At 45.7% G+C, this 12,856-nt stretch overlaps 1 non-coding gene and 1 pseudogene across 1 annotated transcript; both read right to left on the bottom strand.

The window, feature by feature from the left end:
- Positions 1-596: 596 nt before the first annotated feature.
- TRNAE-UUC (transfer RNA glutamic acid (anticodon UUC)) lies at positions 597-669 on the bottom strand. Its single transcript has one exon. It is a non-coding gene; the product is annotated as a tRNA-Glu (tRNA).
- Positions 670-1,739: 1,070 nt separating this feature from the next.
- Positions 1,740-3,029, bottom strand: LOC103076515 (keratin, type I cytoskeletal 18 pseudogene; annotated as a pseudogene).
- Between the last annotated feature and the right edge of the window lie 9,827 nt (positions 3,030-12,856).

Here is a 12,856-nt window from a genome sequence, read left to right as displayed (position 1 = left end):
CATGGCATTGTATGTAAAATACATGCCATTCACATACAATGTGAATGAGGTCAGAGCTCACCTACCACATGAGGTAGGTGGGACAGTTTCAGCTGAGTCCTGGAGCAGTGAGGGAGAATCCCCTCTTTAATAAAGCCACATTGGCATACGAAGCCCTAAACAGGCTCAGGAGATATGTTCACCCAGGTGCAACCGTGCATGTCCCAACCACTTCCTGCCTCCCCTAAGACTGCTTCTCTCACCTGAGGCTCTCAGAGACACGTTCCTGTCCCCCTGCCCTCCAACTCCAGCCTTCCTCAGGGGGCAGGATGGCCACTGGGGCTAGAACGTTCCTTCAGGGTTACTGAACATGGCAGAGGGCATCGCCACCTCTGTTTCTATTTCCAGGGCCCATGACTTAGGGTTGTTCAGGTTGTACTCTGATATATATGTATATATGTGATATATAATGATATATGTGTGTATATATATGGATGTGTGTGTGTGTGTGTATATATATATGTATACACACACACACACACACACACACACACACATACATATATTTTTTTTTCTTTTTTTTTTTGCCGAGTGCTGCGCAGCATGCAGGATCTTAGTTCCCTGACCAGGGATTGAACCTGGGCTCACAGCAGTGAAAGCGCTGAGTCCTAACCACTGGACTGCCAGGGAATTCCCTGTACTCTGATATATTAACATAGAGCTTTTTTAACTTGAGGCCAAGGTGCTTTTCCCTAATTCACACAAAGGTGTTATAGGCTGGGATGACCCTGGCCAGTGTTTTCATTTCTATAAGTAGGCCCAATAGGCTTTAAGTAGGGGTATGACTCATTTATAGAGTTCCAAATTGCAATAGGTGTCATTGATTTCTGTAAGCCCACCTTCAGACTATCAGGTTCCAGAGTGATCTTTCTAATGTACAAATCCAATGATATTGCATGCATGAATGAATGAATCAAAAGAGTTATTCAGGAACAAAGAGAAAGGTTGTCAAGCTGCACTGAGGATCCAGCTGAGATGAGAAATCATGAATTTGCAGAGCAGCCAACTTGCACTGCTGTGTCATGTTCTCCAGCAACAGACCAGCAGAAAAGACAGGTTTGTAAGATGGAGACAGAGTCAGAATTTTGCCATGTCAGACTCGAGAGTGAAGGGTGCTGGTGAGAGAGTAATTTTGATGACTCACCAACAGCAGTGAAGGTTGTGTAAGAAGGAGCATAGCACAGTGCTTTCATCTCTCAGCTCTGCTCTGTCATTCCCCACTGTTGTAGAGAGGGCTCCTCTGTGTGGTGAAGATGGTTGTGGTGAGCCCTAGACTTTCATCCTTCCAGTATAATTCTACAGGCAAAAGGCTGGCTTCCAGCTAGTCCCAGTTGCAGTGCTGGGAAGAATACTAATTGGCCTGCTGTGGGTCACATGACCATCTTGGGGCCTATTGTGGTCGTGGGAGAGGAGTGGAGTACTCTGATTGGCCATCCCTGGATCACATGGTCACACTTACTGTCAGGAAAGTGGGTGTGTCTTACTAGAAGGTACGGGGGTGGGGGGAACGGGATGACACACACTCACCAGTGAGTAAAATTGGTAACTGTCATACCCATCTTCCCATCTTCTCATCATTCAACAAAAATGTACTGAGCACCCACCATGTACCAGGCACTGTGCTATGCTCCTTTTTTTTTGCAATAACGTCTCAACTTTTATTGGCCTCCTGCTCCCCAGGGCACCCTGCTTCTGCTAACTCAATGCCTCAGAACTTCGGTGTCTGAGGTCTCAGATACCACTTTGCTGTCCACAAGCCTGAGGGTGGTGGTCTTCTGGATGGTTTGCATGGAGTTGCTGCTGTCCACGGCGTCACCAAGACTGAAGTCCTCCCCGTCTTCCAGCAGGCGGTGGTAGGTGTTGATCTCAGCCTCCAGCTTGACCTTGATGTTCAGCAGGGCCTCGTACTCCTAGGTCTGGCATTGCCCCTCTGCTCAGGTCTGGGCCAGCTCCGACTCCAGGTGCAGGAGGACCCCATTGAGCTGTTTCATCTGCATGGCATAGCGGGCTTCCACTTCCCTCGGCTGTTCTCCAAGCTGGCCTTCAGATTTCTCATGGAGTCCAGGTCGATCTCCAGGGACTGGACGGTGCGTCTCAGCTCCGTGAGTGTCATCTCAGCAGCTCCTATCTCAGCGGTCTGCGAGGTGACCACTGTGGTGCTCTCCTCAATCTGCTGGGACCAGTACTTGCCCAGCTCCTCTCGTTCTTCTGAGCCAGCTCGTCATACTGGGCCCGGATGTCCGCCATGATCTTGCTGAGGTCCTGAGGTTTGGGGGCATCCAACTCCACGGTCAACCCGGAGTTGGCAGTCTAGTTTTGTAGACCCTTTACTTCCTCCTCGTGGTTCTTCATGAAGAGCAGCTCCTCCTTGAGAGCCTCGATCTCAGTCGCTAGCTGCAGCCAGGTGACACTGGTGTCATCAATGACCTTGTAGAGCCTGTGGATGTCACTCTCCACAAACTGGCGCATGGCCAGCTCCATCTCATACTTGACTCTGAAGTCATCAGCAGTAAGACAGGCACTGTCCACAGAACTTGCAAAAATCTGAGCCCTGAGGTCCTCGATGGTCTTCAAGTAATGCCCCCAGTCTCTGACCCGGGGTCTCTTCTCCAGGTGTTCCTGGATTTTGCACTCCAGTCTCCTACTATCAGCCTCCAGGCTCTTCACGCTCTCCGGGTAAGAGGCCAGGCGGTCATTCAGGTCTTGCATGGTCTCCTTTTCGCCCTGGATGCCCCCTACACCCACCAGACCCCCGGCCATCCTGGCGCCCATGTTCCTGGATCCCCAGCCGCCCCGGACGCTGGTGGAGTGGGACACGAAGATCCGGGAGCCCAAGCCCCCGGCACCTGCATAGACACTGGCAGTGCTGGTGACCGGTCAGACCCGGTAGCCCGGTGATGCGCGGAGCCCAGGGACTCCAGTAGTTGGAAAAGGTGGACTGGGCACTGAAGCTCATGTTGTTTGTTCCATGAAGAAAGATTGAGGCCAGGACTCAGGTGCTGGGCCGTCGCTATGCTCCTTCTTACCCAGCCTTCACCACTGTGGTGAGTTATCAAAATTACTCTCTCACCAGCACTCTTCACTCTCGAGTCTGACACGGCAAAATTCTGACTCTGTCTCCATCATGGAGAGCATGACACAGCAGTGCAAGTTGGTGGCTCTGCAAATTCATGATTTCTCATCTCAGCGGGATCCTCAGTGCAGCTTGACAACCTTTCTCTTTGTTCCTGAATAACTCTTTTGATTCATTCATTCATTCATGCAATATCATTGGATTTGTACATTAGAAAGATCACTCTGGAACCTGATAGTCTGAAGGTGGGCATACAGAAATCAATGACACCTATTGCAATTTGGAACTCTATAAATGGGTCATACCCCTACTTAAAGCCTGTTGGGCCTCCTTATAGCCTATAGAATAAAGTCTAACCTGTTTATTGGTTTGGCATACAGAGCCTGGCCCCTCCCTCACTAACGGCCTTAGCTCCCTGCCCTCCTACCTTCCTACTTTCTGAACTATGAACTCTCAGCTCGTTTCCTTAACTCACCCATGGTGTTCATGCTTCTGGGCCTTTGCTTACACTGTTGTTCCTGCCTCAGTGCTCTTCTCACTTTCTTCCATGAGTAAGTTCTTGTTCATACTTAAAGACTCAGCCCAAGTGTCATTTCCTTCATGTAGCCCAACCCCTTTTCGTGAGGAGGTGTCCCTCCACCAGTCTCCCATGGCACCTCTCTCATAGCACTTACTATATCTTATTGATATTATCTGTCTATTTCCCCCACCAGTTGGTCTGTTCTGGGAAGACAAGGGCTGTGTCTTGTTCATCTGTTCATCTCTGGCCCTGGCACATACAGGGGAATTGATCTGATCTGAACTGACCTATGATCCACTAAGCTTTTCTAGCCATCTCTCTCTGGAAGAGACAATCCCACCATTTCTCTTTCATGCCCCTAAGAGCTGCAGCCCTCACTCCAAGAGGGGAAAGTACATTTCACTCCCACTGGTGTTGCACAGTGTTTCCTGCACAGGCCACAGAGCAGATGTCCTGCAGAGGTAGCAGGCAAACCACTCCTTCGCTTCTTGGTCCACACTCCTCATTATAGCTCCTAATGTACAATCTGAGAGGTAGATACCACCCAGCGTTGAGATTCACGCCTCTCCTTTAATGTCACTGACCCCTTCAAATATGAGGGACTCTTCTATTAGAATAAATGATTTGCCAAGATGCTACTTGTTCCTGATGTAAAACTGGCTCCTGGCCAACAGTTGCCCAAACATGCTCACTAGGTCCGAACCCGCAAGTGGGTGTGGCTTTGCTTTGCTAAGCAAGGGTCACTCTTTCACGGGAAGTTGGTTGGAACATGATGTTTGAAATTCAGGAGTGGTCTGCTTCCTTTGGGGATCCTTGGTTGATGAGTACTATGCCCCACCAAGTGGTCCAGAGAGAGTCTCTGACCTGATGGAATTGTTCTTGAACCTGGGCCACCAGGTCATGTGAGAAGAGAGGGAGAGAGAAGGCCTGGACCTCTGTGGACCTTTGAGCCACAGGATGGCTAGTGATTGTTTTGTGCCCAGAGAGAAGGGAGGCCATTCCTGACACAGGAGTTTGCATGATTTAGCATTAAGCATCCCTAATATAGTTCTGCTGAATAGTCTAGAAAAAAAGAAATGAATTTCCAAGAACAGTTCAATGTTCTCATTAGGAGGGTAAAACAGGACAGCACTGCAAGGCCTAAGCCTGGCAGGCTTGGGCTTAGCACCTGAGCTGCTCCAGAGCAGAGGGAAAGTGAGGAGCAGCCACAGACAGTAGCATGGCTGGGAGGAGAGAGCAGGGCGTTTGGAGTCTGGAGACTGGGAGCCAGACCGGGCCTTGACGCTAATTACTTGGGAGGCCCAGGCAGGTCAGTTAATATGGCCTTGCCTCACTTTCCTAACTGTATGGTGGGAACACATATGTGGCCGTGCTTCCTACCTGAGACACCTGCTTAAGTTTACTCGATCACCGTGTGTTAGGCCAGAGTCTGTCAATACTGGGTGCTTATATCCAGCTATGATGGTTAATTTTATGTGTCAACTTGACTAGGCTATGATGCTGACTTGTTTGGTCAAACACTAATCTAGATGTTGCTGTGAAGGTTTCTATGATTTATTCCGTTGACTTTAAGTCAAGGTGATTATGCTCCACAATGTGGGTAGGCCTCATCCACTCAGTTAAATGTGTTAAGAGCAAAAGACTGAGATTTTCTGAAAGAAGCGGTTCTGCTTCAAGATTGAAACAGAGAAATCCTGCTTGATTTCCCAGCCCACTGGGCTGCTCTCCTGAGTTCAGACTTGCCAATGGTGTGAGCCAGTCCCTTAAAATCAATCTCTCTTTCTTTCTGGGTCTCTCTGTCTTTGCCTCTGTCTCTCTCTCCTTCTCCTATTTATTCTGTTTTTCTTGGGAACCCTGACTAATACATCTACCAGTTGGGGTCCCAGGCATCATCTACTAATCTGTGACCCTGGACACATCTTTTAACCTCCCTGATTCTCAATTTCTTGATCTGTAAAATAGAGATTAAGAAATATGTATTTAAAATATCTCCATCTCGGGGCTTCCCTGGTGGCACAGTGGTTGAGAGCCTGCCTGCCGATGTAGGGGACACAGGTTCGTGCCCCGGTCCAGGAAGATCCCACATGCCGCGGAGCGGCTGGGCCCGTGAGCCATGGCCGCTGAGCCTGCGCATCCGGAGCCTGTGCTCCGTGACGGGAGGGGTCACAACAGTGAGAGGCCCGCGTGCTGCAAAAAAAAAAAACAAAACAAAACTCCATCTCTTCTGCCTGCTTCCCTGTGCCCATGAAGGAGTGTTTGGGGGCTGAGGCATCAGAGAGGGCACAAACTGCTTATCATCTTACACTATTCAGGCCTGCCCCAAGCTGCCCTGCCACGCCCTGTCAGCCCTGTTCTTTTCTCCTGATGGTCCTTCCAGCCCATCCAGTGTCTATGCTCTGGTGAAATGTGTAGAATGACTTTCCAGTACCAGCCCCCAACTGGGACCAGAAAATCAGGCAGCCGTCTCCCCACTGCCCAAAGCTGCTTCTAACCAGGGCTTCTCCTTCTGGTTCAATAGCGTCTCCGCCTTTGAAGTCCATATATTTGGACATTACCAGCCTCCTCTATTCTTAGGGACATCATCCTCTTCCCTTCACACCCCGTCCCATGTTACTTGAGTGGTATGCCATCTGCCCATACGTTTTTCTTCAACTCTCTCCTGTACTGTTGTCTTTGTCGACCTTAGGTGATGATCCATCCAAACACAATACCCATAGGAAGATGCATAAAACATAAACACACAATTTGACAAATAACAAACACAAATGTACAAATTAACAAATAGTGATAAAGCCAACACCTCTGTTACCATCATCCAGGTCGAGAAATTAAATATTGCCAGACCCCCAGAGGTCCCTTTCAGGTCACAACCCCTTCCCTCACATATAAGTATCCATGATCCTGATTTGTATGGTAACTATTTTCTTGCTTTTCTTTGTGGTTTTAAGGCCTATCTGTACATTTCTAAATCCTAGAGTGTCATTGTGCCTGTTTTATATAAATGGAATTATATTCCTATGGTTTTTTTTTTTTTTTTTTGCGGTACGCGGGCCTCTCACCGTTGTGGCCTCTCCCGTTGCGGAGCACAGGCTCCGGATGCGCAGGCTCAGTGGCCATGGCTCACGGGCCCAGCCGCTCCGTGGCATGTGGGATCTTCCCGGACCGGGGCACGAACCCGTGTCCCCTGCATCGGCAGGCGGACTCTCAACCACTGCGCCACCAGGGAAGCCCTCCTATGGTTTTTATTTATGATTTTTCTCTATGTGATTTGTATATACGTATGTGTATTTATGTCGCTTCTTCAGCTCAATGTCATGTTTGTAATAATCATTCACAGGGTTGCAGGGAGCTGTAGTTCATTCATTTTCAATGCTGTATAGTTTGCTTCTACATCAGGGGTTGGCAAACTATGGCCCATGGGCCATGTTTTTGTTTCGCCCATGAGCTAAGAATGCTTTTTATATTTATAAAGTTGGGGAAGAAAAACAACTAAGATTTTGAGACAGAGACCTGCAAAGCCTAAAGTATTTATTCTCTGGCCCTTCACAGGAAACGTTTCCTGACCCCCAGCTGTATATGAATATACCATCATTTACTTTTCTCTTACATTCTTGGTGGGTATTTGAGTGGTCTACAGTGTTTTGGCTCCTGAGAAATGCTGCTATGAATATACTTGTACATGTTTTCTGGTACAGATGTACATATGTTTCTCTAAGGAAGGTATCTAAGAGTGAAAATATACACACATTCAAATTTAGTAGATAACCCCAGTGTTCCAAAGTGGTTGTACCAATTATATTCCCAACAGCAGTGTCTGAGAATTCCAGTTGCTCTACATCCCCAACACTTAATAATACCAACTTTAAAAATTTTTACCTATTTGGTGGGTCTGTAGTGTTGTATCATTATCATTGTAATCTAGTATTTCTCTGTAATGAAGTTTATTGGACAGATATACATATATATATATTTTTCCTTTTTTTGGCAAAATACTGGTTCCATTCCAATATATTTCCTATTTTTCTATGGGATTGTCTGTTTTTTTCTCACTGATTTGAAAGAGTACTTTATATATATATTTTTTTCTTTTTTTTTTTAATAAATTTACTTATTTTTGGCTGCATTGGGTCTTCGTTGCTGCTCAACGGGCTTTCTCTAGTTGCAGCGAGCGGGGGCTACTCTTTGTTGCAGTGCGCGGGCTTCTCATTGAGGTGGCCTCTCCTGTTGAGGAGCACAGGCTCTAGGCGCACAGGCTCAGTAGTTGCGGTGCACGGGCTTAGTTGCTCTGTGGCGTGTGGGATCTTCCAGGACCAGGGCTCCAACCCGTGTTCCCTGCATTGGCAGGTGGATTCTTAACCACTGCACCACCAGGGAATTCCCTACTTTATATATTTTGGATACGAATCCTTTCATCAGTTATGTATGTTGTGATTATGTGGCTTGCCTTTTCACTCTCTTAATGTTATCTTTTGATGAACAGAACTTCTTAACTTTAATGTAGTCAAACTTTATCAGTGTTTTCTTTAACAATTAGTATATCTTATAGTTGTTTAAGAAAGCTTTCTTCTCTAAGGTCATGGAGATATTCTCTTATTTTATCTTCTGAAAGCTTTATAGTTTTGCCTTTTACCTTAAGGACTTGGATACATCTGGAATTGATTTCTGTTTAACTTATATGGGTAGCTAATTGTCCCAACAGCACTCACTAAAAAACTGTCCTTTGCCTGCCTCTATCATGTATCAAGTGCTTACATAATACAAAGTTCTTCTGGACTTTATTGTATAGGTCTGTTTGTTGACCCATGGACCAATCCATACTGTTTTAAGTATTATAGTTTTACGACAGATCTTGATATTTGGTAGTACGAGTCGTCCATTTTTCTCCTTCTGGTTTTTCTCCTCCTCCTCCCACCCCCCCATCCTCCTTCCTCTTCTTGTAGCACATCTTGGCTGTTCCTTTCCCTTTGCGTCTTCGCGTAAGATGGGAATTAACTTGTCAAATGTTACTAAAAAAACCTGTTGGAATTTTAACTGGAATTGCATTGACTCTAGAATTGATTTGAAAGAATTGACATCTTATAATATAGAGTCTTCCAGTCCATGAACATGGTCTATCTCTTAATTTAATTCAGTTATCTTTAATGTCTCTCAATAAGTTTGGTAATTTTCTCTGTTAAAATCTTGCACAACTTTTGGTTTATTTATTCCTATGTACTTCATATTTTTTGACGTGGTTATAAAAGGTAGAATCTGTCTGCCATAGATACAGATAATTTTTCTATGTAGTTTCGATTTTTTTGTGAAATGAAAAATGGCTTTGTTAAGATGTTCATGGCATTCACCTCACCTTTCCCTCGTTTACTGGGGTCAGTGATGGCTCATCAGTGAGAAAGGGATGTGTTTTTCCTTTATGGAAGGTACCCTGCTATGGAATTACAACAGTAATAACCAAAATTTGATCAGCACTTTGAAATGTGTTTCCTACCTTATTATCTTTTAATATTTATTTACTTATTGTTTATTTTATTTTTGACTGCACTGGGTGTTAGTTGTGGTATACGGGATTTTCGTTGCGGCACAAAGGATCTTAGTTGTGGCATGTGGGCTTTTTAAAAGTGTGGCATGCAGACTCTTAGTTGCAGCATGCATGTGGGATCTAGTTCCCTGACCAGGGATCGAACCCGGGCCCCCTGCATTGGGAGCGCAGAGTCTTACCCACAGGACCACCAGGGAAGTCCCCCTACCTAATTATCTTATTTAATCCTTGTAACCATCCTGAAAGGTAAATATTTTAATTTTTATTTCGCTAGTGAGGATACAAGCTCAGAAACATAAAAAGACTTGCTCAAGTTCACCTGGCTTTATTTAGCTCAACTTCAGGACTGTTTACTTCAGTCTGGTTCTCTTTCCCCTACTCCCCTGTTGCCACCTTTGAAGATATGGTGTTTTGTAGTATCTGGTCAGAGTAAAATTTGGGAAGCTAGAGGAGATGAGAGTAGGCTCAGAAAGAAAAAAAAAAAACCAAACAGCTTACATAGATGGACTAGACTTTCTGTTTTCTATTTAACAGTGGATACTATGTTCTCTTCTATGAGGAACCATAATTTAGTCAACAGATCTTAATTCTTCTTAAATTTGAATTCATATATACTTTCAATTACTAAATTAGTATAAGTCCTAATAAACAATTAAATTTTTTCTTATTAATTTGGAAGAAACTTGAGGGTATCTCTGTATTTCTGGACTGTTACAGAGTTTTAGGGAATAAATATTGCTGAATGAATGCATTTTTCTCCTGTTATAATCTAGAACCCTTTCGCCTGGAAGCTAAATATGTAATATCTTGAAGACCCACCAGGGGGCGTTCCAAGACTGCCTAGTGTCAGTCGTACTTGCTGAGAAAGAATTCTGGACACGGAGACAAGGATGTGATTTTTGGTTTGAAAGGAGAATGGAGAGAAAGAAGAGAAAACACCTTTGGTCTTGGCATCCTTTGCATTCACAGTTGAGCCATAGTCTGACACCTCCTGTGATTTTATTTAGGCTTTTTTTTTTTTAGGCATTTTTGACTCCCTCATACTTGATGCATTTTCTAGCTCCTCCAAGTCAGGGCTCTCCGATTTTTCTTTGTACTCAGTGAGCAGGTCCAGCACACAGTAGGAGCCTGACAAATTTTTTTTTTTAACATCTTTATTGGAGTATAATTGCTTTACAATGGTGTGTTAGTTCCTGCTTTATAACAAAGTGAATCAGTTATACATATACATATGTCCCCATACCTCTTCCCTCTTGTGTCTCCCTCCCTCCCACCCTCCCTATCCCACCCCTCTAGGTGGTCACAAATCACCGAGCTGATCTCCCTGTGCTATGCGGCTGCTTCCCACTAGCTATCTATTTTATGTTTGGTAGTGTATATATGTCCATGCCACTCTCTCACTTTGTCCCAGCTTACCCTTCCCCCTCCCCATATCCTCAAGTCCATTCTCTAGTAGGTCTGTGTCTTTATTCCCGGAGCTTGACAAATTCTTGATCTGAGATGACTAGCTCTGTGTGCAAGTCTGAACCCCCATAACTCTTCCCTGAATTAGGCTTTGTCCCCCTCTGTTCCCTCTCTGGGCTGCTGGCATCTGCTGCCCTGGTATCGCAGTTGGATCCTCTGGGCCACCCTTCTGTTCAGCAATCCCTTCATGAGTCTCTGGTGGACGGTTAGTCCCATTCCCCACAGTAACTGTTTCAGATCTTCGGTTTTGTCCTCAATCCTTCCTCCTGTTCCTTACCACCCCTCCTTTCAGGAGATAACCCCTCGCCCCCCGCCCCCTCCAATTCACAGATAAAGAAAAAGACATCTTGTGGAGATTCACTCAGCTTCCTAACTGCACCTTTGAATCTGCTCATCACTCATATTCTCATCTATCCTCCCTCTGCTCTCCTGCCGTGATGCTAGAAGAGTTATCTTTTCTTTTGGCCAAGGTGATTCTATCCACCCACACTTTCATTCTTTCCTTTGTTCATTTATTTACTCATTCTTCAAAAAAAAATTTAATTATTACTACATGCTGGGCTCTGGGAATGCAAAAGTGAGTAAAACCAGCAAGGTCCAGTAGGAGAGACAGCTGTTAAATGAATAACCCACCCTCTCTTTGAGGTAGGGTCAACATTTTCGTGCTACACTGAGATGTACTAAGAAAACATGGCTTTTTAGTTCCTATAACTGATATCTCCTCCTCACCAGCTAGTTGTGGTAACTCAAGTTTAGACTAAGGAATCAGACCAAACATACCTGGGCAGGCAATGCCCTCTGATATAGCCACCTGTACCTGCTAGGAATGCGCCCTGCTTGACCCTAAAAGAAGGGCTTTGCTGGGCACAGTGGCAGGAAGGCCCACCCAAAGCCTGGTGATTCTGGTTTCTCGTGTTACACTGTCATTCTTTTTGTGGTTTGGCTTCCCCCATCGGCTGTGTGAGGGGAGCAGAGGGGAGGTCTGGGTGAGGGCAGAGTAGATGTGTGATACCCATGAATTTTGGGAAGAACAGAAGTGGAGCCCAGTAGGTTTTCAGGCCAGGTTCTTGCCCCAGTTATTAAATCCCAGGTGTTACAACATGAGGATTAGAGTTAAGAGGGAAGCCAAGCGAGTCAGCGACTGAGGGGACTCAAGTGTGAGGAGGTTGTGAGCAGACAGTGGGAAGACAAGGACTGGCTGAAGGGCTTGAGCTGAGGAGTCAGGATCTGCTTCACAGCTCCCTCGTAACCTGTCATCCACGTTTGCAGCTCCACCATTAGCTAGTTCTGTTTCAACATTTCATCCTGTGTGAAAAGGGAAATGGAGTCTGGGGGAAGAACTGCTCTCAGCTCTTATATCCTTTTTTTTTGGGGCCATGCCTTGCAACATGTGGGATCTTAGTTCCCCAACCAGGGATCAAACCCATGCCCCCTGAAGTGGAAGCACGGAGTCTTAACCACTGGACAGCCAGGGAAGTCCCAGCTCTTGTATTCTTACCATCAGATTCAAATAATGTTTGCTGAGCACTTTAGAGATGCCAGAGACCATGCCTGCTTTCACATCCTGCTGTAGACTGAGTGTATGTGTCCCCTCCAAATTCATATGTTAAATCCTGACCCCCAATGGGATGGTATTAGGAGGTGGGTGATGAGGTCATGAGAGTGGGCCCTCACAAATGGGATTAGTGCCCTTAAAAGAGACCCCAGAGAGTCCCCTTGCCCCCTTCCACCATGTGAGGACATAGAGAGAAGGCAGCTGTCTATGAACCAGGAAGGGGGCTCTCACCAGACACAGAATATGCGATGCCTTGATCTTGGACTTAACCAGCCTCCAGAACTGTGAGAAATAAATGTTTGTTGTTTAAGCCAGCCTATGGTACTTCTTTTATAGCAGCCCAAATGGACTAAAACAAACATTTAAAAAAAGTTTAATTCCTACAACAACACCATGAAGGTGGCATCATTATTTTGGGGATGAGGAAATTGTGGTTCAGAGAGGTTACCCCAATCACACAGCTGGAAAATGGTGTCCAGGCTCTGGCTGTGAGTCCAGTGTTCTTTCTCTTGCATCACATTGTTTTCACAGCAAGAGTGTGTCAAGTTGTATATATAGAAAGGAAGTCCCAGAATATGGGGCCAAGATGAGGTAGAAATACCCCAGTGAGAGACAAGGTAATAAAACCTGACACACAGTGTTGAGTGAGGCTCCTCCATTCTCTTTCCC

Source organism: Lipotes vexillifer, unplaced genomic scaffold, assembly GCF_000442215.2.
Source record: "Lipotes vexillifer unplaced genomic scaffold, Lipotes_vexillifer_v1.1 scaffold536, whole genome shotgun sequence".
NCBI classification, from domain to species: Eukaryota; Metazoa; Chordata; class Mammalia; order Artiodactyla; family Lipotidae; genus Lipotes; species Lipotes vexillifer.
This window is presented reverse-complemented; position numbering and strand designations above follow the sequence as displayed.